At 37.6% G+C, this 27,807-nt stretch overlaps 1 protein-coding gene across 1 annotated transcript in view; it reads right to left on the bottom strand.

The window, feature by feature from the left end:
* LSAMP (limbic system associated membrane protein) overlaps positions 1-27,807 on the bottom strand; it is a 587,976-nt gene that overhangs the window by 396,862 nt on the left and 163,307 nt on the right.

The raw sequence follows: 27,807 nt of genomic DNA on the forward strand, positions 1-27,807 counted from the left end.
AGGCTCTTTTGGTCATTGCAGCATGATTTTGATTCTGCCTGACATTTCTGAAAAATGGCTGAGATCCTAGAACAGAAGCATAAAATAGATATAATTCTGAAAATATTTCTGTTACTATCCCTGCATAATTGTGATCTGCTTAAATATGTCCTGACTGCGGCTGTGGGTTACTTGTAATGGGACCATGGCTAAACAGACAGTATTTTCTGAGTCTACCTGTCCAGAGCACTTAGTGCTCCATGACCCAAAGCTTGGGAGCAAAATATTTAGGAAGGGAAGGCATGAAGAAGAGGAAGAAATTAACTGAGTCTCATGCCTTTATACAAAACTCATTTAGTAGATGGTGCTAGGACCCCTTCCCCCTGTTGTCATGTCAGTTTTCTAGTCTCTCTTCCCTGTGCCCGATAAAATCAGCCAGAGATTCCAGTCTATGAGTATCTACCCCTTCTCTAAAATTAGCTAAGAAAATATAAACCTGATATCAAGGCATCCCATATGTTCTGGTATTTGCTGACTTAAGAAAAAAAAATGTGGTCAATAATGATGATGGCATGGCTTTCTTTCTTTCTTTCTTTTATGTTCTTTGTTGTTGTTGTTGTTGTTGTTGTTTTCAGTAGCTTGCTATACCACTCTACCTGCAATCTTAAAAACAGAGGGAGTTTTGTGCTTTTATGTTCCCACTCACCCCATGCATCATTGACGCTACATCCCATAACCATCACTCAACTGACAAGGTTTTGATGATTCACCAGGTGAGAGTGAATTCAGCTTATTTCTCCCCATGTGGCTAGATACAGCTATGCTTTAGAAACTTTAGTAGTAGACTTACATTTGTGTCATGTCACCTGTGATAGTCTAAGTCTAGAATAAAGGGAGACTAGTCCAGCTATTCTTCTGTGAGAGTTGCTGACCTCACCACAGGGCTATGTGATGTATATAGTCCCCAGTCAGGAGAGTAAAATGGATGACTTGGGGTTCCAATCATGATATGCTGCTGAATGAACCTTCAGGTGGGAATACACATGCACACACATAGCCGTATCTCTCTGTCTCGATCAAGTTCACTTAATAAACTATAAAAAAATAGAACTGACTTCCAGCTCAGCAGGCTTTGTAACTACAACTTGATTCCACAAATCCTAGAATACATGATCCATATGTATTTTTTGTTGTTGTTGTTGTTGTTGCTGTTGTTTTGTTTTTTTAAAGGGGAAAAGGAAAGGATTGGTAAAATCAAGAAGGTCTATTGAAAGCCAGGCATTCTATTCTTAAATTCCTAATTAACGACAGGGTACTATATTAAGAAATGTATAGTTTGATTCATTGAATAAGTTAATAGGTATCTTAAATAAAAAATAACTTAAATGTTTGCATGACAGAAGCAGAGAAGATAAATTAATGTGCAAAACAATCAAGAGGTACCTAACCATTAAAATAATAAAAAATAGACCTTCCAGTTAGTGGTGGACTACAAAGTATGTAAGAAGTTACATAAGAGCATCACACACTTTAGATTTAGAATTATTTTAAAAATATAATTCTTAGACTACATTTAATAAGCTTCCTAATGGTCTTGAATCTCTGCTTAAACTCTTCCAGAGATGCAGAACTCACAATTTAAAAGAGCCAATATTCTTCAGTCAGATCTCCTAGCTTTAAGTCACCCCAATATTAATCTGATAGACAGCTACCCCACCCTGTCCACATATCTCATACTCACTATACCTAGTTCTGGTCCTTGGGTCAACGGACACTTAACATACTACTTCTTTCTTATACCAGTCATTCATAACTTTGGAAAGAGCCATGTCTGTACTCTCTTCTCTAGGTTAGATTTAATCAGTTAGGTGGCATTCCATGCTTCCTTGTATTAACAAGTTTGTGATCAACAAACTCTGCCATTTGGGTGTCCCCTCTGTTGAACCCACTCTAGCTTCTATTGCTCTCTTCCATTTTTTTAATTTTTATTTTTGTGATCATAGTGTATATACAGTTAGTCATATATAAGCCATAAATATTTCTTCACTTTTAAGACTTTATGTTTAGAACAGTTTTAAGCTTATAACGTAATTGAGAGAGAAGTACAGAGATTTCCCATATACCCACTCCTTCCACATATGCCTAGTGTCTTTCATTATCAACATCACTCACCATAATGGTGCATTTTTTACCAAGGATAAACTTATATTGACACGCCAAAATCACCCAAAGTTCACAGTTTACCTTAGGACTCATTTTCTTTCTATGGATTTGGACAAATGTATAATGATACATATCCATCATCATACCATCATACAGAGGGTTTTCACTGTCCTAAACATCCTCTGTGCTCTGCCCACTCATCTCCCCACCCCCTCTGACAACTGCTGATCTTTTTATCGTCTCCATAGTCTTACCTTTTCCAGAATGTCGTATAGTTGGAATCATACAGTATGTAGCCTTTTTAGATTGGCTTTTTTCCCTTATTAACACACAGTATGGTTCCTTCATGTCTTTTGATGACTTGATAGTTCATTTCTTTTCAGCACTGAATAATATTCCATTGTCTGGATGTACCACAGTTTATTTATCCATTTACCTACTAAAAATGTCTTGGATGCTTCCAAGTTTTGACAATTACGAAAAATAAAACTGCTATAAACATTTGTGTGCAGGATTTTGTGTCATTAGTTTCCAACTCCTTTGGGTAAATACCAAGGAACACAATAGCTGGATTGTATCTTTAGCTTTGTGAGAAATTACCAAACACTCTTCCAAAATGACTGTTCTATTTTGTATTCCCACCAGCAGTGTATGAATACAGTTCCTGCTCTTCCACATCCTCGGCATCATTAGGTGTTGTCAGTGTTCTGAATTCTGGCCAGTGTAACAGGTGAATAGTGGTGCCTCACTGTTTAATTCACATTCCCTTGATAACATATGATGTAGAGCATCTTATCTTATGCTCATTTGCCATCCATATATCTTTTGGGTGAAATATCTGTTAAGGTTTTGGGACCATTTTTTTAAAAAAATGGACTGTTTGTTTTCTTATTGTGGAGTTTTAAGAGTTATTTGTATATAAGAATAATAGTTCTTTATCAGATGTGTTTTTGGCAAATATTTTCTCCCAGTCTGTAGCTTGTCTTCTAATTATCTTGATATAATCTTTTGCAGAGCAGAAGCTTTTAATTTTAATGAAGACCGCTTATCAATTATTTCTTTCATGGAATGTCTGTGGTGTAAAAAGACATCACCATATCCAAGATTTTCCTCTATGTTATCTTCTAGGAGTTTTATAGTTTGCACTTTACATTTAGATGTATGATCCATTTTGAGTTAATTTCTGTGAAGGTTGTAAGGTCTATGTATAGATTCATTTTTTTTGCATATGAGTGTCCAGTTGTTCTAGCACCATTTGTTAAAGGTACAATTTTTGTTCCATTGATTTGCCTTTGTTCCTTACTCAAAGATCAGTTGATTTTATTTATGTGGATCTATTTCTGGGCTCTTTATTCTGTCTCAATAGTCTATTTGTCTATTATTCTGCAAATATTACACTGTCTTGATTATTGTAGTTTTACAGTAAGTCTTAGAGTTGGGCAGTGTCAGTCCCCCAAATGTGTTCTTCTTCAATAATGTGTTGGTTATTCTGCTTTGTTTGTTTGTTTTGCCTCTCCATGAAATCTTTGGATTAGTTTGTCGATATCCTTTAAACAAATTGTTGGAATTATTTTTCTCATGTTTCCACAAAATCTTCATAATACAGAAAGTATTCTCAAATTACATAATTAATGTCTAGTAGAAGAAAATAAGGTTCTGGAAAAAAAAAGTTCAGACGCTTTACAAAAACAAATGTCCTTTATTTTTCCCTTGATGAAGAAGATATTCATGATATGAATGCTTGATTGGATAAAAAAGATATCTCTTATAAATGTCATTTATAAGACATGTGGAGGCTGGTTCTCTTAGAGCTTCCATAGGACCAATAAGTTTCCACGTCTTCCACAGGACCTTAATGAGAAAACCATATCACTGGATCTAACCTGCTGCTTCTAGAGTATCAAAACAAAACCTTATCACTTACCCAGAGTTAAGAGGCTCAGGGAGACATTCCATAGTAGAAAGATTTGAAAAATACATGTAGCAAGTAAGAATGCTAAATATTAACTTAAATTAAGAAATATGTCTGTCAGGTAAACAAAACACTTATACTAGATCTGGTTGGCCCAATCTCTCCCCTATGGAAAACACCAGAAGAAAGAAAATTTAAATTAGAAATTCACTTGATAAGCATGAGAAGAAAGTCAACATGAAAAGTGATCTTACATAGGGAGTTATAGTTAAGATGGCAAACTAGGTAAACACTGTGCTTGCCTCCTCTCATGACCACATCAGAATTACAACTAAACTAGAGAATAATCATCATTGAGAATTGCCTGAAGTCTAGCTGAACAGAAGTCCTATAACTAAGGATATAAAGAATAAACCAGGTCGAAACTGGTAGGAGGGGCAGAGATGCTGAATGGGCCGGTCCCAAAACCACGTGTGGTAGTTAAAATATGGGAGGGATATCTCAGCTGCAGAGGTCCTCCTGAGGAGCAAGAGGTCCCAGCCTCACTCTGGGCTCCCCAGCCCAGGGTTCCAGTTCCGGAAAGAAAAGTCCCCACAACTTCTGGCTGTGAAAACCAGCCGAGATTGTGGATGAGTGAGATAGAAGGCAGCCTGAGTAGTAGGTATTCCTCTTACAGGGTCTGCACATGGATTTATTCGCTGATGGACACTCACTTGCTTTGAGCTCCAGCTTTGGGGCAGCATCTAAAAAGATGCCAGAGACGTATGAGGAGAAATCAAATTGTCTGGCTTCAGGGCAAAGACTGGATGGACAGCTTTCTTCTAGACAGAAGTGCTAGCAGAAGCCACTGTTTCTTTGTTGGGCCCTCCCCCTTCCCAGCATTCACATGCAGGCAGGCACTGTATCTGAGTTTCCATCAACCTGGCTAACACTGTTAGTCTGCCCAGCCCCACACAACGTGCAGGTTCACCCAAGCTGCTTCCAGTGGCTTTTCTACACAAATGGTCTGTCTCAGCTCATGCTGAGGATTTTCCTAAAATCTCCCAAAAGTTCACAAACCACAAACAAGCAGGATCTGGCTTCAGTGTGCCCCATCATACCTCCTGCTGAGCAGCCTCAAGTGTAACATTGGCAGCAGCCGACTTCAGTTCTCAGCTTGGCCACTCTCAAGACTCTCTAAGACCAGGGTGGTGGTGGCCATCTTCAGATCACTTTGTGGCTCAAGCCAGGCGGCCCTATGCAGGACATATGCAGCTGCTAAACTTGTCCTGTGGCAGTTCAGGAGGCCTCAGGACCAGCATGCTGGTGGCCAGTTTTGGACTCAGTGATAGCACCACCCAGATGACTCCATGGATGACACACCAAAAAGGTCAATTGGACAGGCACCAGAGACCTGCTAAAGTGAATCCTGCTCCAGAGGGTCAGCCCCTCATCACAGCTCCTCCACTATAGTCACAGCCAGTCCTCACAACCAATCATTCCAAGGGTTAATCCCTTCCATTGATGTGCAAACAGCAACCAAGGCTCAACTACAACAGGAGATCACACATAACCCACACAAGGGACACACCTGGAGCACCCAGCTCAGGTGACCAGGGAGACTGTGCCACTGAACCCCACAGGACACCTACTACATAAGGCCACAAGACAAGACTGGGAAACACAGCAGCCCTACCTATTACACAGAAAGAAACATAGAGAGGCAACCAAAATGAGGAGACAAAGAAACATGTACCAGATGAAAGAACAGAACAAAGCTCCAGAAAAAGAACTACCGTATTTCCCTGAAAATAAGACCGGGTCTTATACTAATTTTTTTCTCCAAAAGACGCATTAGGGCTTATTTTCAAGGGATGTCTTACCGTTTCATGTACAGCAATCTACATTTACTCATGTATAACAATCTACATTTATTCATTTGTTCATGTACAAAAATCTATATTTGTTCAAATACAGTCATGTCATTTTCTTCTGGAACATCGTCATAACTCTCCATACCCTGAATTCCAGCTTGAATTTCTTGCGACTCCATTTCCTGTAGAATCATTGGCCCCAATGTCACATGTCTAGCAATAGAACTCTCCTTAAATAAGCACTTCTTATCAACGTAGCCTGCTTGTAGTGTATTGGAAACACAGCTGTCGGTGATTTTATCTCATAAATTCTTCACCCAAGTCACGACCTCTTGCAGGCTAGGCCTTCATAAAATTTCCAAGCTGGTATCTCTCCATTCTATTTTCAATATAGTCATTGATTTTCATGCATAAATGGTCCTTGAGTGGCTTGTTTATTGCAATATCAAGAGTCTGGAGATAGGTAGTCATTCCTGTGGGAATCATTATTTGACCTATTCTTCTCTCTGCAAGGAAGTTCTTCATGTCTTTAGCACGGTGACTACTGGCTTAATCCCAGACTAGCAGAGACCTCTTTGGCCACCTCGCAAAACAAGTGGCAGCATTAAATTTGCCCACCTCCTTATAACTGAGTGTGTGCACCAGGCTTTTTCGGTTTCAAGAACATAAACGCCTGAAACATGTTCAAACTTATCTTTCCTGCCCTTAGTGATGATTAGAGGTGGGACTTTCTTTCCATCCAGATGAAATGCCAAATACAGGTAACACGTGCACTTTTGTAACCAGTGGAGGGAATGTACATTGATGAGGCACCCCTCTGATCAATTGTCATGTGAGATCCTTGGCCCATAAACACTGCAGTTTCATCCATAGCAATCATGTCAGAGAGTTAGTATTTAGAAAAGTCGATGCCATCAACAAAGGACTTGGATGCAAGTGCACGTTTAATAACTTCAGTATCTTCCAGCTTGAACAGTGTTGTCGATCTTAGAGACAGTTCATATTGCTGAAGGAAGCCATCCAGCCAGTGTTGTGATGCTTTGAATTCTTCTGGGGATATTTCCAACTGTGGTGCCATTGCAAGGGCAAATGCTTGAATATCAGCCCTGTGCACAACCAAAGCCTTTGCTCTCCTGTCAGCAATCCATTCACAGATGATGTCTTCCAGCTCAGGAACTAATGGTTGCCTACCTTATCCACACTTGCGCTTCTTAGCATTTCCCTCGTCCACCTGTTGACTGAGGTTATCATACTCTGCTTGCCATTTTTGGACCATTCGGAGATCCAACTTCTTCTCTTTGCAGAAAGCTGTAAGATTCTTGTCCCGGGAGCCATCCATGATTCCTTTTTTATACTCGACGGAATAGCTTTCTTTTTGCACTCATCTTGTCTGGGGGTCAAAATACTATTCCCTTTAAATTTACCATTAAATCAAGTGTTAATTGAAGACTTACGAGACAGGAGTGGCAACAAAAATGATGACAGTTAAGAAAAATGGTCCACACAAAAGAGACGAAAAACTGCAGACACCAAAATTCAAAAAATATTTCTTTATTTCACACGAATGCATTTAAGTACGTCCGTTACAACACGCGATGTATTGAATTATGAAGATTCATATTAGACACAACCACATCCCTTCACTGTCAAGTGAACACATTATTCATGTGTTTTGTGTCTGTACTCTGATTGGTCATTCGGCATTAAGTCTTGAGTTCATCTGTTTACATAAGCATTTACTTCTCATTCAAAGGCGCCCGCTTGGGTGTTTACAAGTACTTAATTATAATTTATATTATCATTTATTTTAAGTATTAATGCCAATAATTTTATTCATTTATATTTAATTATATATTAATATTATTATTTTATAATTCAATACGTCCGGCGTGTGTTACAACGGATGTACTAAATGCATCCGTCTGGCTGACGATCTTAACTGGGGCTCATTTTTGCGGTAGAGCTTATATTACAAAAATCATGCTAGGGTTTCTTTTCTGGTTTGGTCTCATTTTGGGGGAAATACAGTAAACAAAGTGAAAACAAACATTATACCAGATGCAGAGTTGAAAACAAAGGTCATAAGGATGCTCAATGATGCCAGGAGAACTTCAACAAAGAGATAAGAAACACAAAAATGGGGATAGAAAACACAAAAAAGAACCAGTCAGAAATGAATACAATAACTGAAATGAAGACTACATTAGAGGGAATCAGCAGTACATTCGATGAAACAGAGGATCAAATAAGTCATTTAGAAGATAAGGTAGGGGCCGGCCCGGTGGCTCAGGCGGTTTGAGCTCCGTGCTCCTAACGCTGCAGGCTGCCGGTTTGATTCCCAAATGGGCAAGTGGGCTCTCAATGACAAGGTTGCTGGTTCCACAATGGCCAGTGGGCTCCAGTTCCACAAGGGATGGTGGGCTGCACCCCCTGAAACTAACAATGGCTACTGGATGTGGAGCTGAGCTGTACCCTCCACAACTAAGATTGAAAGGACAACAACTTGACTTGGAAAAAGTCCTGGAAGTACACACTGTTCCCCAATAAAGTCCTGTTCCTCATCCTCAATAATAAAAATCTAAAAAAAAAAAGAAAAGAAAAAGAAGAAGATAAGGTAGCAGAAAACACCCAATCAGAACAGGAAAAACAAAATTTAAATGAGGATAGTTTAAGGGGCCTTTGGGAAAACACTAAGCATACTAATATTTGCATCAGAGTGGTACCAGAAGGACAAGAGAGACGGCAAAAAACTGAATATCTTTTTGAAGAAATAATGACAGAAAACTTCCCTAACCTGCCAAAGGAAATAGACATACAAATTCAGAAAGTGTTTGGGTTCAAACAAGATGAACCCAAAAAGGCCCAAACCAAGACACATCATAATTAAAATGCCAAAGACAAAGATGGAATCTTAAAAGCAGCAAGAGAAAAGCAGTTAGTTTACCTACCAGTGAGTTCCCATAAGACTGTCAGCTTATTTCTCAACAGAAACTTTGCAGGCCAGAAGGGACTGGCAAAAAATATTCAAAACAATGAAAAGAAAGAACTACAACCAATGCTACTCTACCCAGCAAAGCTATAATTTAGATTCAAGGGAGAAATAAAGAGCTTCCCAGACAAGAAAAAGCTGAGGGAATTCATCACCAACAAACCAGTATTACAAAAAACGGTAAAGGGACTTCTTTAAGAAAAAGAAGAAAGAAACAAAAATATGAATAATGAAATGGCAATAACTACATATCTATCAACAATTGCTTTCAATGTAAATGGATTAAAAGCTCCAATCAAAAGACATAAAGTGTCTGAATGGGTAAGAAAACAAGACCCTTACATATGCTGCCTGCAAGAAACTCACTTCAGATTGAAAGACACACAGTCTGAAAGTTAAGGGATGAAAAAAGATAATTTATGAAAATGGAAACTAAAACAAACAGAAAGCCGGGGTCACAATACTTATACCAGACAACATCTACAACAAGAAACAAAAAAGAACCCTGTAATCCCACTTCTGGGTATTTACATGAAGAAACCTAAAACACTACTTCAAAGGGACATGTGCATCCATACATTCATTGTGGCATTATTTACAATAGCCAAGATATGGAGGTAACGTGGGTGTCCATCAATGGATAAATGGATAAAGAAAATGTGGTACCTATATACAATAGAATATTACTCAGCCAAAAAAAAAAGAAGAAAGAAAATGAAATCTTGCCATCTGCAACAATATGGGTTGACCCTAGAGGGTATTGTACTGAGTGGAGTACGCCAGACAGAGAAAGGCAAATGCCATATGATTCCACTTATATGTGGAATCTAAAGAATAAAATACATGAACAAACAAAACAGAAACTCATAGATACAGATAACATTTTGATGGTTGCCAGATGAGAGCAAAGTTGTGGGGGATGGGTGAAAAGGTGAAGGGATTAAGAAGTACAAATTGGTAGTTACAAAATAATTACAGGATGTAACGTATAGCATAAAGAATATAGTTAATAATATTGTATTAACTATTTATGGTGTCAGATGGGTACTAAATTTATTGGGGTGATCCCTGTGTAAGTTATATAAATATCTAATCATTATGTTGTACATCTGAAACTAATACAATATTGTATGTTAACTGTAATTGAAAAGTAAAAATATATATATATATATATATATAGAAAAAAGATCTATATAGCTAACAATACCAATTATAGACATTGTATCAAGTATTCTTAACTCATGTCCATGGACTCTTGGGCTTTAGGGCTTCTGTGATACCCAATATACTGCAATGAGTAATAAAGGTTTAATTATATCCAAATGTTTAATTTTCTCGAGTGAGAAAGCGATAGTTTCATCAGATACTCAAGAGGGTCCAAAAAAACAATGGTAAGCATTAAATAACACGCCATGCCAGGTGACCAGATAATCTTGTCATCTGTATAGAAATTTATTTCCCTTATACAACTTGCAGACACACATATATTTCACTCTCACTCCATGTTGCACTTTTCCTACAGATCACCCATTTTGTAAATATATTCTGTATGCAGACAATCTCTTAATGTGTATGTTGCTTTATGTTAAAAGCTACCCATAAAAATATATAAAATTATGACTCAAATAACACCATTTGGGGTCTAATTGTTTCATTAAGTCACATATTGAAGAACCATTTCTGAGGATTGGGTACATCTATGATCAGTGAATGCCATCCACTGAATATTCACATATTCTAGAGGCATCATGGGGAAGCTCCCAGATGGGTGCTGTCAACACCACCCCTATTAATTAGAGAAGGAACATCTCCACCAGTGTACCTATTGATGATGGGGATAGAATCCTTTTCAAAGAACAGCAGATTTGGATCTGTCACCTTTCACCTTTACACATTACCTTTAGTAATCTGTGATCCTAGAAATCTGACACAACTACACAACTACCACAAAAGCAGGACTATCTCTTTAGACCCAACTTGACCACGTAGGTGGGTCTTTCATTCCTCTCTCAAATATTGAGACTATGCATCCTCTCCCATGTGTTATTTTGCTCAATAACTTCTATCTCTGTGGAATACAGGAGCAGAAAACTACTAAAAGAAAGAAGAGCAAAATAAAACAAATTGCCAAGGAAAAATATCCAAAAACTCATCATAGAGAGAAGGGAAAAATAGAGGTCTCCACAGATGAGTGCTTTTAATTAGGAAGAGGGTTGAACGGCAAAGAGCTTATGCTAATAAGCAGCCTCTTTTAATCAGCTTATTAAAAGAAACATTTTTAACAGCCAAAATAGTTTCAAAAATGGTAATTATTACAAAAGCATTAGCAAGTTGATGGTGGGGGAAGGAAAGGGGCTGGCCGTGAACTGAAATTAAAAAGCTTTTGGGATACCCTAGGCAGGCCCAGTGATCCTGAAGTGGGCAGTGTCAGGTGGCATCTGTGGCAGCTTCATCTCTTTTCTTCAATAAAAGACTGTCTTTATTCTTTCCTAGGTCTCCTGGTTTCACACTTTTCCTTCTTTCTGCTCTCTCTATTTTTTCTCTCTGCTGCCCCATTATCATTTCTAACATGTTTTTCCAAATACTTTTTCTCTTCCTGCTTTTTTTTCCCAAGGTTTTGTTTCTACATTCCTTCCCCTTATAAATTTGCTTGCCTGTGCACTGATCTTTGTAGCACAAACATGTTCAACCTATCTAACTTCAATTTTAACATGAAAAAGAAGTCGACTAAGATTTGGCTTCTGAGAAATATTTTCTAGCACTTTCACTCTGTTTTGCATCATAGGAAAAAAACTCCAAGTAGTTACTGAATTGTATTCTAATATGAATTAAAAGATCAGGATCTCTTAACCTGAAGTAAGCTCCTAATTTTATTGTGTGAGTCAAGATATAAGCAAAAACACAATCCTCTATCATTAAAAAGAGAGGAAATTAATGTAGGGACTTGAGAAACATGATAAAAGAGGATGAGAAGTCAACCCGGGGACACCACAGGCATAAAGTGATGAACAACAGCAGAAAGCTACTCCCTCCCTCTAGATGTAGAGACAGCTAGGTGGTATCCCTTAAATTCCGGAGCAAAAACTAGAACTATGCAGGCCTATGCTGGGGACCTGGGGTCACAGAAGAGACTCAGCGGCTGCCCAAGGTACCAAGTGGAGAAGAGAAAGAGAAATACTCTAGCTGTTCCTTTTCTCCTTCCCTCCAGTTTCCCATCATGCCTTCCATCCACGGGCTGAGACCAGCAAGAGGCCAGCTTAGTAGGGGAGCCTTGGAACCAAAGCCTGTGGAGGTCAGACGCCTGCTACAAAGAGGGAGCAGGGCAGTGTGAGCACTGCACCTGAAGAGCAACCGGCCGGGGGTCAGCATGTCCCCACTCTTCAACATAGGAAGGACGTGTATTATTCTATAAGAGACCCGAAACCTGGACTATGTGGTAGTTTCTAAATTCTCAAAGTCTGAACTACTCAATGCATGAAAAGCTTTGAACTAGCTACCTTGAAATAGTATGGGTTCAAGAACTCCTATGCTTATAGACAAAATTTTCCCTCTGTATCCATACAGTTTGGGAAACATTAGGGCTAGGAAAAGATAGGATATTTGTCCAGCTGCAACTTTATTTATTTCAAAAAATCATATGCTGCTACCAAGCTAAATGTGTACAGCAATATGATAAGGAGATACGCAGGAGTTGATAAAAATAAAATCTACAACACGCATTTTTTATTTAAAGGACAGAGTTAACCTATTGTAAGTTATCTGAAGACTCACAATTATGAAATTTGTGTTTCTAAATTATAAGTCTGGTGAGTGGCAGGAAAAGCAGAACAGAGTCATCTAATTTCAGTGGACGACTACGTTGCTTGGCAAAACATTTACTTGTTCCCAGCAAGTTCTCTTGTGCAGCCCCTACAGATTTCCTAACTTTTACCACTCTGCTTTAAAGTCCATATCCTAAACACATTCAAAATAAATTCCTCTAGGTGAGATCTCCCTCAATATCACTTTCCTTTGTTTTAGCATTTATAGGTTTATTCATCTTCACTTAATCCTTATCATGAAGGAAGCACTATGTCCCTTCCCTCTGGAGTCCTATGCTTCCTTGGGCTTTCGATCCTATCTGCTCAACAACTCTGGCAATTGCTTACATCCGTTAGGTTCTTTCTTTGAAATTCTCTACTTTATCTCTTCTTCCATCACAATCATAACTTCAGTGTTCCTCTACAATTTGGTTATTCCCAAATTTATGCCCATGGATCTAATCTCTCATCATGTAGCCAGATATATTTCCAACTGCCTACCAGGCAAACCTCACACCTAACATGTCCTCAATAAAGATATTACTTTCCCTTCTGAACATTCTCTGCTTCCTTTATTCTCATCTATTTAAATTCCAAAATAGAAATCCATCCCTGTGCCTGGAATATTTTTCCTCTTAATCTTTCTGTGTCTTGATCTTTCCTGTCATTCTCCTCTTCGCCTCAGTGAGACGGACCTAATCACAGCAACTTAAACAGCTGCCCTGATGCTGTGAAACAGCATCCAGTATTCACGATCTGCAGAACATTAAGATCCCTGACAAACGTCACTTGTTTGTCTATTCATGTATCTTCTATCCTCTCCCCATTAGAAAATAAGTGCCAAGGAAATAAGGACTCGGTCTTATTTACTGCTGATACATAATAGGTGTTCAGTAAATATTTATTAAGAATAAACAATAGGGAGGGGATGGGGGAGAAGGTAAGGGATTAAAAATTGCAAATTAGTAGACACAATATAGTCATGGGGATATGAAATACAGTACAGGGAATATAATCAACAGTGTTGCAAAGATTATGGAGGGGGCCAGATGGGCACTGGACTTATCAGGGGGATCACTTCATAGACTGTGCAGATGCCTGACCACTGTGTTGTACACCTGAAGCTGAAGTAGAATGTATGTCATTGTATGTCAACTATATTTAAATACACACACACACACACACACACACACACACACACACGGTGACAAAAAAGATATTTTAAGAAAGAAAAACTATCTTAAAATTGTAATACTCAATATATACCAATAACAAAAGATGAATACAAGTCATGTTTGACTTTTGTAATTACAAGAGTTGCTCAAAGTGGTTACCATCAGCGTCCAGACACTTATGATTATGGCAAACTACTGCTTGAGCAACACTGACCAAAGTGTTGCATACACTTTTTTTTTTTTTTTTGGCACCCCACTATATATATAGTCACGGGAGGTGGAGTATAGCATAAGGAAGATAGTCAATGGTACTGTAACACCTACATGAGATGTCAGAATGGTAGTAGCTTGGGGGAGGGATGTTATCACTTTGTGAGGGGTATAAATGTCTAACTATACGTTGCTTTGTACACCTGAAACTAATAATAAAAAACAAAAAAAATGGTTCATGATCATTCAGGACCCTAAAAAAAAAGAATAAACAATGACTTCCTGATTCCACTCAATCAGTAACCAAATTTTGTTGATCCTACCTAAGAAATATTTTTCCCCTGCCTCTTTTAGTTAAGATTCTTAGCATTATTTTTCCTGGAGTATTTCAAATGGTCTAAGCCTCTAGTCTCTCTTCAGGTAAAACATCCTTTAAATTACTGTCAAAATTATAACTATAACAAAACAAATAATATGTTCATGATACTTAGTTTTGCACATAAAAATCTCTACTGTTTTTCTTATTGTTTAAAAGGTAAAATCCAAATGTCTTCACTAGGAATACAAAACCTTCAAAATCCATGTTTAGCTCGTAACTTTTAATTTCTACATTTTTTATTTATACCCTATATTCAAGCCATAAAATTTCTTTCCTCTCAAAACATATCAGACCTTTTCATGACCCTTAGTTCTAGTATATATTGTTACCTATGCACAAAGTGTTTTTCTTTTCTTCACTGGAAACCTATAACAATTTTCAAAAACCCAATTCCAATATAACCACCTTTGTGAAATTGTCTCCACACCTTCTTAAGAAAATTGGTTCTATCTCCTGAGTTTTATTTTAGCAATTACTACATCTCGCTCCATATATATGTAGACGATGCTGAACTGTGGGTTCCTACAGGGCAGGGAACATGTCCTGACCATCACAGTATTCCTATAACCTAGCACCTGCCTGCAACAGAGTTTATTGAGTGAATGAATACGTGGATTTGGCAATTCCAGCACAGGAGAGACTACAGTGATGTTCTTGGGAGTTGTCTATTTTCTCGAAGGAAATAAAAATTGAGGCACAGAAGTATTGATTGCTAAGGGAAGAAAAAGTGGAATGTACTTCAGAAATGAAATGCATACTGAGCCATTTTCATTGTGTTCTTCCTCCTTTCACTCCATGGTCCTTTAAACTAAAAAAACAAACAAAACAAACACAAAAAATAACAAAAACGAAAAAACACACAAGTAGGCCAAAAGGTAGGTACTCTTCATTATAGTTTCATTACAGTCACCCAGTCCAAAACTTCCTCTTTTCCCAATGAAAACAATAGGTTTGAGTTGCTTAAAGTCACCCAGTTAATAAGTACCAGTAGCTTAATTTGAGTTTTCTAAAAACAAAGATTAATAATCCCTTCATTACATCATATTTTTCTTTCAGACGTGTTAGTTCCCATAGTTAAAACACATTCTTATTTTTTCAATCATCATTTTTATTTCTATTTTTTCAAATACATTCTACATACTTAAATACATTTTTTCTGATATAGTATTTCCCCAGCACATTTATGCAAATACATGGGAAGATAAATACAAAATAAATAAATAAAACCTTTATAAACAAAATTTTGCTTGATCAAAAATGTTATGAGCAATATACCATGTTGTCTTCACACCATGAGAACCTATGACACTTAAATGCACGTAATTTAAAATCTCCATACCTTTTCTGCACAAGTACCTTATTTTCATTGTTATGTTTTGATGTGAATGACTGTAGCAGGCAAATGCCAGTATTTGCAGCCCTACTTCTAGTTTGTCTGAGAAAATTATGCCAAGCGTGCAGTGCCATCTGCTCCTGTAGCGATGCCATCCTTCCATTTTTCAGCATGGTGATAAACAACCCAACTGCATGTCATTATCTGAGCTCCACAAGCACCTCAGGGCAGGAGAGGGGAGTGGATGTGGTCCCCCCATGTCACATCCAAAGTGATGCATTATGGCAGAGCAGGGAAAGGAGAGGCAGTACGTGAACACTTGGAGCCATGAATAGGAAGGCAGCTTTTTTATCCTCAATTTTTTTGTGACTGTGGTCATCTTCTCACTAATAAAGAAATGGTCAGGAAGTGAATAAATATTAGAAAAGAAGGTGGCAAAGTCATATAGAATAGTGTGGTGGTAACAATTCATTCAGGGCTAAATACCGTGTTCAGTAAGATATCGAAGTAAGGTCATGGAATTCTGTGCTTGACTAAGTGCTGTGAAAGTTGAGACAATTGTAAGTCTGGGAGTGACCATTATCTAAAATTTAAATTGCGTCCGTAATTTCCCTACTTCTCTGTTGAGCTGGCTTCTGTTTGTTTACAATCAGTGATAGGAAACTCATTACCTTTTTCTATCAGACCAAGACCTTTCTATATGTATTCCAGACTTTTCAGATCTTTTTTAATATGTAGCTGTCACACAGTTTCTTGGTTTGTGAATAAAGCAAATTGTCATATGGCATCAGTGTTATCCTGTAAGACACTTATAAATACATTGAAGAAATATTTAAGAAAGTTAACATGTCAAGAGACATTTTACTGATTTGAAAATGAAAATCCTACAAATATGACACAGAAGAATAAATTTATGGAGATATTTGGAAATATCTTTGGAGAAATTACGGGCACAAAGTGTATAATACCACTTTGGAAAGGAAGAAGTTTTGGGACTAGAGTAAGATTATGAGTGCACTTGGGGAGAAGTGTTTCTGTGGGTAGAAACAGGAAAGAATATCAAGTTGAATTTTGGCTTGGAAGCAAGTATGGAATCCAGAAAGAAGAGACTTTAGTAACTAAGGTCTGTCTCTAATCTTTGATTACTTATAGTACAGGTGAATTATGTAAACCTAAAGTTACAAAAACAAACAAACAACCAATGGGAATCTTTCTCAGGCCAAATGGACTCATCTGAGAGTTGAATGTGCTTTACTTTTTTCCTTCGAATTATAGTAAAATGGCAGGTGTGTACGTAGAGACTACAGAACGTCATGGGTTTGACTCCATACAGTATAGCAGAGAAATTACAGGAGAATAACAAAAGGATGGTGACCTTGTGGACACATTCTTTGAAAGTGACACTATTAATCATCTGAGTAGTGACAGTTATCAAACTCTGTGTCCCATAATGCACTAGGTTCTAGAGATACAAAGATGAAGCAGACAGATGTCCTACTTCTGGGAGCTCAAAGATTAGAAAGAGTGATTGATGCACATCCAACTAATTCACTTGGGAGCAGGGCGGAGGGCCCACATTGTGGGGAAAGTCAGAAATGGCTTCAGAAAGGAAATAGGATTTTACCCTCCAGGGCCTTAAAGAATGAGTGGGATTTCAATGGCTAGAAATGAAGAAAGGGTCATTCCTACTAGCTGTGATATCTGGATAAGAACTCCAGGGCAGAATAAGCCATTTCACCTACATCCTCCATTCTGTAAACATTAGCTTAACTACCAAAAAGTCAGGCCAAGGAGACAGGGCTGTCTTCTATGTCATGACCAATCTGCTGAATTTTTAGGCAAAGTACTTTCGACCCTTTTGGCCTGGAGCTTGCCTCTCCTCTGCCCCGTTCATGCCTCATCTGGGTTCCTTGAGCAAGAAGCTAGGCCAAAGAGCCCTGTGTATGTATGTAGACATGAGTATACTCACATGTCTGTATGGATTTATGTGTGAAAAGCTGGCATTGGTTCTCCGGCGGATACAATCCCCATCAGAAAAGTATTTAAAAATGAACCAACGTTTAATGACACTTGATACTGAGAGAGTCAGAGGATGTGTTGATCTAAGGTGTGCTCAAAGTAATATCCCTTTATTTCAGAATTAATAAGTCATCTAGTCCCTTTAGTTGATACTCTTTTTGCCTTGGTGCCTGGATGACAATGCAGTTTTCTACCTGATCCTGGGAATTCATAGATGTTTCTGGAAACTACTAGAAGATCCTTTAATATCTATTCTTCTGGGCATTACATACCCAGGAGAGTCTCAGAAAATATTGCTCAAAGAAGCTCCTGTAGATCACACTTTAGCCAAAGTTATGGGCCAGTACTACCCTTTCGCATTAATTTATTATTATTATTATTATTATTATTATTATTATTATTATTATTATTGCTTTACTAACAACATCATACTGCCAACAACCCCTGCCATTAAAATGATCATTTATAATTTATAAAGTGCTTCCAAGTGCCTAATTTCATTTAAGTCTCCCATAAACCTTAAGATGAGCATTATTATAAACCCCACTGAATAAACAAGGAGCCTGAAATCCAGAGAAATAACTGACTTGCACAGGATCATTCAGCTATTTGATAGCAGTGCCACAGAAAACCTCAGATCTTTTTCCAAATCTTATGCCTTTTATTGCCCCCAAAAGATGACCTGTGCCATATAGAATCAAATGCAATAAAATGAATAATAGGGTACTTGACAATGGAAGGCATGTTGTATCTCCTCTCCAGTCTTAGTTTAAACAGAGATACCACGGTATTAATATTATTTTTCCCTATGAATACTTATTTCAAGTGAGGTGACATCTTCGCTGCCTGAAATGCAATGTCAAATCCAGAGTACCAGGAGTTTCTGGAACATTCTATCTACTCTAGAAGAATGCCCTCTCCTATTAACTATGCATTTGATAACACTTCCCTTGTTAAGGAGTTGTCTCCTCAACCCTGACTTCCATTTCTTTTTAAGTCATCCCTCCCAAGAAAACATCTAAAAAAGAAATATATCTGTGTAGAAACTAAACATAAATTATTGCCAATAGTGTAACAGCTATTTTTTACCTCCTCCTTCAGAGGCTCAAAGTTGTGACAAAAAGCCCTCACCCCCCCAAAAAAAAGTCGTAAGAGACAAGAAAATTGTTGTCCATTTGTCTATGTTCTAAGTGAGACAAAATATTCAAGCAGAGAATGAATGACCAGTTCATTCTTTAGGTGGGATTCTCTCAAGGGACAGAAGAGTAGCTGCCCACGTGCCCACCTTCATCTTGTTGCCATAAGTTCAGATCCTCCTTGCCAAGACGCAGAGCCGCCTTGGGCAGACGTGCATCCCGGAGAAACAGGTTCCCTTTTCCTAAAACGTGTACCTGCCATTTACATGCTGAAACAATAAAATACTGGAACAAATTATTCATGTAAGGTTGAAACATCTGACTTGAGCATCAATTTGACTTACGATTTCTCTCATGAGATCATTCAAATTCCATAAACTCTAGAAACTAAAAAAAAAAAAAATGATTAATTCAGCTACAAAGCTGTGTTAATATTTTGAGAAGGGAGTTCGTTGTACAAAAGGTAGAGATGGGAAAGAGGCAGCAAACACCTCAATACCAAGAAAATCTGTCTAACAGGAATTAGTCATGGGGGTTCAAAGCCACCCAGTAGGTGCTTTACCTGCAAGGTTAATCACACTGAAAGTAGGTAAATTCATTAGCATAGGAGAGGTCACAAATACAGATATTGGCAGGTGAGATAACATACTTCAAATCTGGTGGGTCACTTCTTTTATCTCAAGACTGTAGAGATATTGCTCCTTTAAAGGAACTGCTAGGTGAGGCAAGTTCAAGCAAGAAGAGATAGCTGACCCACTCCTCAGGAGAGGCTCCCACAAGGGGTGCGAGCCCAGTATGGGGGACATGTGAGAACAATTCCAGTGTTAAGATTCTAGAAAAGATTTTCAGTTTGCAAATACTTTAATTTCATCTTATGGGAGCCTTACTTTTTTTAGACATACCCAAATTCAGTGCTGATCACTTAAATCATGTTGTACCTTTAAATTTAAGTGGATGGTAAACAGCATTACTTGTTAAGCCTCAAGTCCTCAAAGCTGAAAAACTCATTCTGCTTCTGATACATTTGACCAATAGTGACAAATCACCAGCTGTAGGCAACCCAAGAGGCCAATGTTTATTAAACGTCTCACTCAACCCCAAACCTCATGAATTGTTTAACATACAAGAAAGACAAAAAGCTAGTATTTTTCCTTGTGTCAGCTCTCGTTAGGAGCGTCTCTGCTCCTCTCGCTGCTGGCTAGAAACATTAAAATTCATTGTTCTTAAACACATGGGGGCTTTGGGGACCTCACAGTCAATCCGGTGCCGAGTGTCCACAAATGCACACCCCCTCTACAAGCATAAATTGGCAACTGTGAGGGCCACACCGAAGGTACACACTCAGCGGGGCAGGGCAGTTGGCAGTGTGTTCTGCCACCACTGGGACAATTCAGAGGTGCTAGAGAAAGAATCCAGTAATCTCACACCGAGAAGAAACCCTCATGAAATCAATACAGACAAAATGAGATTTTTCAAGGCATCATTTAAAGTTAGCCATAAGGGAAATGGGCTTTAGGTAGTCTGTGACATCCAAGATGAAGACTCCTGTACAGCCTTTGCTAAAGAATTTCATCATCTTTGCTTTTTTTCCCATACTGCTTCCTTTACTAGTTTGTGGGGGGAATTCAGAAGGCACACTGTAGGGGTGGTTGCTGGTACACTTGAAAAATCTCTAAAGACACTTGGAATCATGAGTCCCGGTGATTCTATACATTTTAAATAAATAACTTGGCTCTTTCTCTGAGAAGAACATAGTTTAGCATTATGAATGTGAATAATTCAAGGAAAATTTTACTGCAATCAATGTCTAGTTAGTAGGCATTTAACATTACCATTTCTGCAATTGGTGTGGTTTCAGCTGGCCCCACAAATGTCACAGTGAAGTTAACCTTAAGGGATTTTTTTTCTGCTTTATCACAGATTCCAGGAAGACAAATTCTGTGATACCCAGCATTAAGAATTAAGGGATATCTTGAGAGAACTGGAAACCTAATCCTGATCAACAAAGAGACAGGTCTATTTGGTCTACAATGCCCCAACCATATTCAAAAAGAGACCTTAATATTGAATAAGTCTATCCCTTTCTAGATTTTTTGATCAATGTGATCTTGGGCTATCCCAGCCGTCCCAGAGCAGTTCCAGAGCTTAAGAATTAACAGAACTACGGAGCACAGCACATGGCCTCACCCTTTCCCTCCTTTTTCTTCCTAAAAGGAGAGTTAGGGATCTTCTTGATGTAATGCTACTATTGCAAAGAGTTCTCAGAAATAGATATATTTTTCAAATTGAATAAATACAGAACTAACACAACCTTCGCCATCTATACCTACGGACCAGCCATATAATGTGATTTACAGTAATCAGATGTCATCCATGGACATACAGACAACTGAGAGATGGTATTTTACATTAGTGACATCCAATCTCCAAACAAAGAATTTCCATTGTGCTTGAAAACATCAGCTAAACTCCCCGGAGAAACACATTTTTCTAGAACGTTGCATATACGTGATACAAAGAATATATTTTTTATTACTATTATTTGTCTTTTATCTTTCACATATATTTGCAGATGACGATTCACAGTAATCCAAAATAAGACTGCAGAGGTAAGGGGAAAAGGGAGCTCTAGGTAACGATAAGTATAATAAACTTTAATAATTCTCTCCTGCTTATCCACATAGCAAAGCTAATCTAAAGGAGGACCTAGGCAGGTTTCTTTTGCAAGTACAAACATTTCTCATCTGTTGTTTTACATTGGATATGGGTAGCTGCTGTGCTTCAGTAAACTCAGAAATTTTTTGTAGCAAGAAGAAAATAAATAAATGAGACCAACAAAGTTGGAAATTTAAGAGTGGAGGACAATGTCAGGAAAACAGAATGGAGTAGTATGAGGTAAGCTAAAGCTACTGCAAAAGGTCAGAGTTAGAGCTCTTCTTTTTCAAGAGGACCAGGCAAGATCACCCTCATTTCCCAATCATCATAACATTTTATGAAGTGCATATTCTTTTTCAGACGATCCAGTTCTTCCCAATTTAAACACCACATGCTTCGTCCCATGACTTCCTGTTGCTACACTTCCAAGATGGTCCTCCATCCTCTCAAGTCCAGTAACACTAACTGCACATCTTTCAAGGAAGATGTTTAATATGATAACCTGTAGTTTCTCCTGCAATATATCATAAATATACATGAAATAGTCCCTAAGGGCAGGGACCATACTATAGTTCTTAGTATCCCAAAACCCTGTCCCATCCAACGCAGAGAAAGAGGCAAAAAATGATCTGTTGATGATAAAAGTTTCTGTACCCATTCTGTAACTAAAGTATGTCCATAAATTAGATCAGGATTTGATAGTTCTTATGTTCATCCATGCAACAAAGAGATTTAAATAGAATGTGACTCACCCCTGCCTACTTGCTTTTCAGCAAAGGACAATAGCATAATGTGGCCAGAGCGAAAATGAGAAAGGAATAGCCTACTAAAGGCAGAGAGAAAGATTAAGAGAAGGAAGCCTAACATGCCATGGTAAAGACAGCCTCTCATGGGTAAACAAAACCAGTTCAACTATTAATGCTTTCTCCTTTCAGCAATGTCATAGCCTGATTTTGTTGGGATTCAAACTTTAAGCAAGTGCCATTGACTTCACCAGGACTAAGAAAAAAGCCAACCTGCAGTTTTGCATAAATCTTTGACTATAATTTCTTTAGTGGTTTGACTTGTTAGTTTCAATCCTTTTGGAAGAAACTAACGGTTGGCACTATTTTCTAAGAAATTTCCCAGAATCTGAAAACCGCCCCATAATGTATTTTTCCACAAACCTCCCTCGATAAAAACTCATAATTTTGCCAAGATATTTGCAAAAGATATTCACTTTTGCACTGGGTGTTTTCCAATCTCTCAAACTTCCCCTTTCTGTTTCCCTGGAGAGGATTTCTAAGAGGATATTTACTCTCATGTTTCTTCAAATTGGAGGGGAGTTCTTTACCAAGGACTGAGATTGGGCATCAGGAAAGCACCTTTCTCCTTTGTTCTTTAGTTAATGTGTCTGTTTTTACACAGTACTTCTGTGGGAAACTGTATTTTCTCTACATATCCATCTCATTTTTACAGAATAGTTTCACTTTAGATTTTTATAGTCTAGATTTTTATGTTTGTTTCAATAACATGCCTATGTACTGACATGACAGTTACGGAACTAGAATCAACAACTGAGTGCACTAGATTTTAGAAGAAAGTTTAAAAGTATAATTATATTTTAGCACATCAGTTAAGAAAAGGGAGATTGGGCATTTTTTCATATGTCTGTTGGCCATCTGTATGTCCTCTTTAGAGAAATGTCTTTTCATGTCCTCTGCCCATTTTTTAATTGGGATGTTTGTTTTTTGGTATTGAGTTGCATGAGTTTTTTATAAATTATGGATATTAACCCCTTATCAGGTGTACCATTGGCGAATATCTTCTTCTACTCAGCAGGATGTCTTTTTGTTTTATTGGTGGTTTCCTTTGCTGTGAAAAAACTTTTTAGTTTGATGTAGTCCCACATGGTTGTTTTTTCTTTTGCTTCCCTTGCCCGAGGGGATATATCAGTAAAAATATTACTACGGGTAATGTCTGCGAATTTACTTCCTATGTTTTCTTCCAAAAGTTTTATGGTCTCAGGTCTTACATTTAAGCCTTTAATCCATTTTGAATTTATTGTGTAATATAGCATAAGGAAGATAGTCAATGGTATTGTAACAGCTATATACAATGTCAGAGGGGTAGTAGACTTGGGGGAGGGGAGTTATCACTTTGTGAGGGGTGTCAATGTCTAACTATACGTTGCTTTGTACACCTGAAACTAATTTTAAAAAATGAAAGGAAAAAAGAAGAAAAAAAAGAAAGAAAGAAAAAGAAAGACTGGCCAGGGAGATGCAAAAGAGTACAAGAGAGAGAAAGAGTCCGGTGCTTTAAACATGAATTTATTGGCAAGTTTGCTGCAGGGCAGAGCCTGGTTAGAGCAGACTCACTGCAGAGGACCACATGCCAGAAGAGTTTGGTTGTGTGCCCAAACTCTCTTTCACCAGTCGCTTCGAAACATGGATGTTTATAGACAAAGAGAACTATAAAAATTGCATATGGTCTTCTGACAGGTTGAGCATTTAAGTTTAATGAGATGTGAAGTGGAAGCCAATTTAATCTTTTTTCTCCCATTTTTTAATACTTCGGTGGCACAATATTACACCTACTGTTACAAATTTGCTACTCTTCGTTAAATCCCTGAAGGCCCTGCTCTGAGATTCCTAAAACTCTAAGCTGGAGGATCTAAGAAAGGGAAGGATTGAGCTTACATGACAATTAGACAAGAAGTCCCTCTAGGCATCCAAATCGGCTTGGGCTATAGGGGGGAAAATGTATGCTTCCAGGAAAAAAAGAAAAAAAGAAACTGTATTTCTAACATAGCCTAGAGGTGAAACTATACTTAAATAGGAGGTGCTGATTGAGAGGTTTATGTGTTTATTTTATTTATTTTTTCAGGGGACACATTGAGTCATAATGGAAATAGACACCAATGGGTCATTTATACTGTGACTATTTTCCTTCTTTCCCGGTTTTCCTTTTTCTTGCTGGTGCTTCCCTGTTTATCCGATCTAATGCAATAAAATGCATAATTAATTTCTAAACGCTTCTGTTGAGCGGTGCAATTTGTCAAGTCGAGTTGTTAATAGAATTAAGCTTTTTATCAGCGATTAGCAAAAGAAGGTAAAAAAAAAATTAATTACGGAATTGTATGCCTCCCTGGTTCAAAGCCAGGTTTTGGATTAAATGTTCGATAAAGGCTTCCTGACACGTTATAAAATATTTAACAAAAGTTGCTTTCCCCTAGTGCGTTTAAAATCTGTCTCTGCGCAAAACCAACCAGCAAGGCAGGAGCATTTGGGTAGACCTTTGTGCATACCAGCGTGGGAAGATAGAAAATCACTCTTACAAAATATTGAGGTAAGATATGGGTTTCCTCACACTCCTCAAGAGAAGGCAGAAGCTATGACCTCGCAGGTGTTTTCTATCTTTAATTTTTGATAGTGTGATTTGTACCTTGAGTGAAGTTGAAACTTCGGCTGGCGGGAGTAACAGAACAGTACATTAATGGCAATGATTAATATATAATAGGCCTTCCCTTGTAATTATACACCACACATCCTCAAAGGTTAGTACTACGTAAAAGGTGGAAAGTAAAAAGTTGAAAGGCTACTCAAAATATTTGATCCTCCCTAAATCTCCAATATAATTTATCTACCTCTCCTGTGCTTGGTACCCTTTTCTTCTTTCTTCTGTGTCCTTATCACCTCAGTTTCCTGTAAAGTGGAATAATTCAGTCCATTTCATCCCCTCATTTTCTCCACCCCAAGGGAGGAGAGAGAAAGGATGAATATGGGTCAGATCCTGACATGGATTGAGTCACTTTTTAAGAGTGGCTTAGTTACTGTTTCTCAGTAGCAGGAATCAAGTCCCAGTTCATCTTTTCTTCTTCTTCTTTTTTTTTTAACTGGGGTACTGTCCTTTGGGTTATCTGCTTCCAACACATGTTGGGGGCACTTGTGGGCAAGGCCCAGGGTGTGGTTTCCATAGGAAAATCTGTGCTCCTCAAAGAAGGCACATCAGTGTATAGGTCCCAAGTTCTAAATTTAGAATGGGAGGTCAGAGGTTTGCCCTTTAGCTTATATATATATATATATATATGTATATATATATATATATACACATACACACACACAGACATATACGTGTGTATATGTGTGTGTGTGTGTGTGTATCACATTGCACACATACACCCTTTATAGCAGACAGCCAAGCATTGGAGTAACAGGGAACAGCTCTTACACATTAATGAAATCGGTACACAATTACAAATGGAGAATACCCAATCTATGCATATACTCTCCGTCCCTTACAAGCCTGGGAGAAGAGTGAATGGTAAGCCCCAAACACACACATTCTTCTTTAATCATGGACGCTGTATTAGTCTGTGCTGCTACTACAAAAATACCATACGCTGGTGGTTTAAACAGCAAACACTAATTTCATACAACTCCGGACCTGGGAAGTTCAAGATCAAGGCACCAGCAAATTCAGTGTATTTGCCTATATGAAAGTATAGATTTGCTCTAAATATTTTCTGCAAATTATGAAATTAACAACAATAAGAGAGAGCATAGAATCAGCGCATATATGGGCTTGAGACCTATAATGAGCAGTGTAATTTTTCTGGTTGTCTGAACTTAAGCTCATGCTCCCTAGGCACATTTTCAGTCTTATCACTGTAACCTCATTACCCAGAGTTTCTGATACATAGTCGATACTCCATAAATATTAGTGAGATCAATGAACAGTTAGATATAAGTGCATGTTATTCTTTGTGTCTTTTTTCTCTTGTTTCAACTCTTCTATTGAAAGACGTTTTAAAGCATTGCTTTGCTTTCTCAGTAAACACGGAAACATACTTTGACTTTCCTTAATAGCTCAGAATCTTGCACTGCCTCATTAACTATGAGTAATATTAATTAGCTCTATAAAATTAATAACCTGACAATTATCAGGTAAAATGGGAGGAAATTAAAACTGATCCTCATTGACCCTAACTTGTCACACTACTTGCTTTTCACTAATTCGTTGATTCCAGCTTGTTTTCTTGTCCTTTATCTCATTCGCGTAAGAGAATGAAGAATGTGTAATTCTATGGCCTTCTGACCTAAATTTAACATGGTTACCTTTCTATAAAATTAATGAGTAAATCTAAGGATGAATTTATCTTCTTCCAAATTGTTGCCAGCCCTCATTATCATCGTTCTTACCATTTGCCTCAGTCTCTTTTGAATTTTCAATAGTTTTCAAAATACTGTTTTGTTGTTTATTTCAGCTGAGTATTAACAACTTAGTTAAATGTGTAAGCTTCACTCCATTCTTCTGTCTTTTTTTTTAATTCAGTAAGAATCCTTTCCATTTAAAAAAAATAGTATATTTAAGAAACTTAACCTTTAAAGTACTATACAAAGTGTCAGAAATAATTTTTTCCAAGCTTTTCTTTTTTTTTAAAGTTTAACAGAATTCTAGAAAAAAAGCAACATTTTAAAAAATATACTATAATTAGGGGATGGAAATGTCTTTTATAAAAAGTAATCATAGTCTAAGTAACAACAAAGTTCATTGTTTGAATCAAGGTAACAAAAATCGCCAATAGGAAAATAAGACAATATCATCACATCTCAGTTCTGCTTCCTGAAGGTGAACACAACAATTGCCTAATAGTAAAAATAGTTATTATTTTCAGTGAGCATATGCTTCTAAAGTGATCCCTTTTTGTGTATATGATAATGCAAAGGGTTACTCAATACAGAGTAACGTTCATGCATAAATTTGTACTTTCTTAGCAAATGGTTTATCTGTAATACTCTTGATAACTATTGGAATAATATTTTCCATTAATAAAAATTTTGGTTTTAAAAAAGCTCCATACCATGATGTAGTCCTTATTTCACCTGATCTGTAGATGCTTGAATTTGGCTTGACCCTACACAAGGTCTTTTTAATTCTTTCTTTTACCAAAACATATCAGTTTATTAGTGCTCTAATGCTGTTCAACATTTTTAGTAATTAGGACAACAGAAATTCATAATCCTGCAAAATTGTTCAGTTGCTATGCATTCAGCTGATAAATTTTCACAACATGTACTTAGCTATTTAATAGCATGTCATTCTTAAAATGCCAGCGCTATCTTACCAGCAATGCATATGCCTCAATCAATTGTACAATACTTACTCAAAAGCATTTATTTTAGCTTCTCCATGACACATTGGACAACAGGTAACATTTAAAAA

Source organism: Rhinolophus ferrumequinum, chromosome 2 (genome assembly GCF_004115265.2).
Source record: "Rhinolophus ferrumequinum isolate MPI-CBG mRhiFer1 chromosome 2, mRhiFer1_v1.p, whole genome shotgun sequence".
NCBI lineage: Eukaryota > Metazoa > Chordata > Mammalia > Chiroptera > Rhinolophidae > Rhinolophus > Rhinolophus ferrumequinum.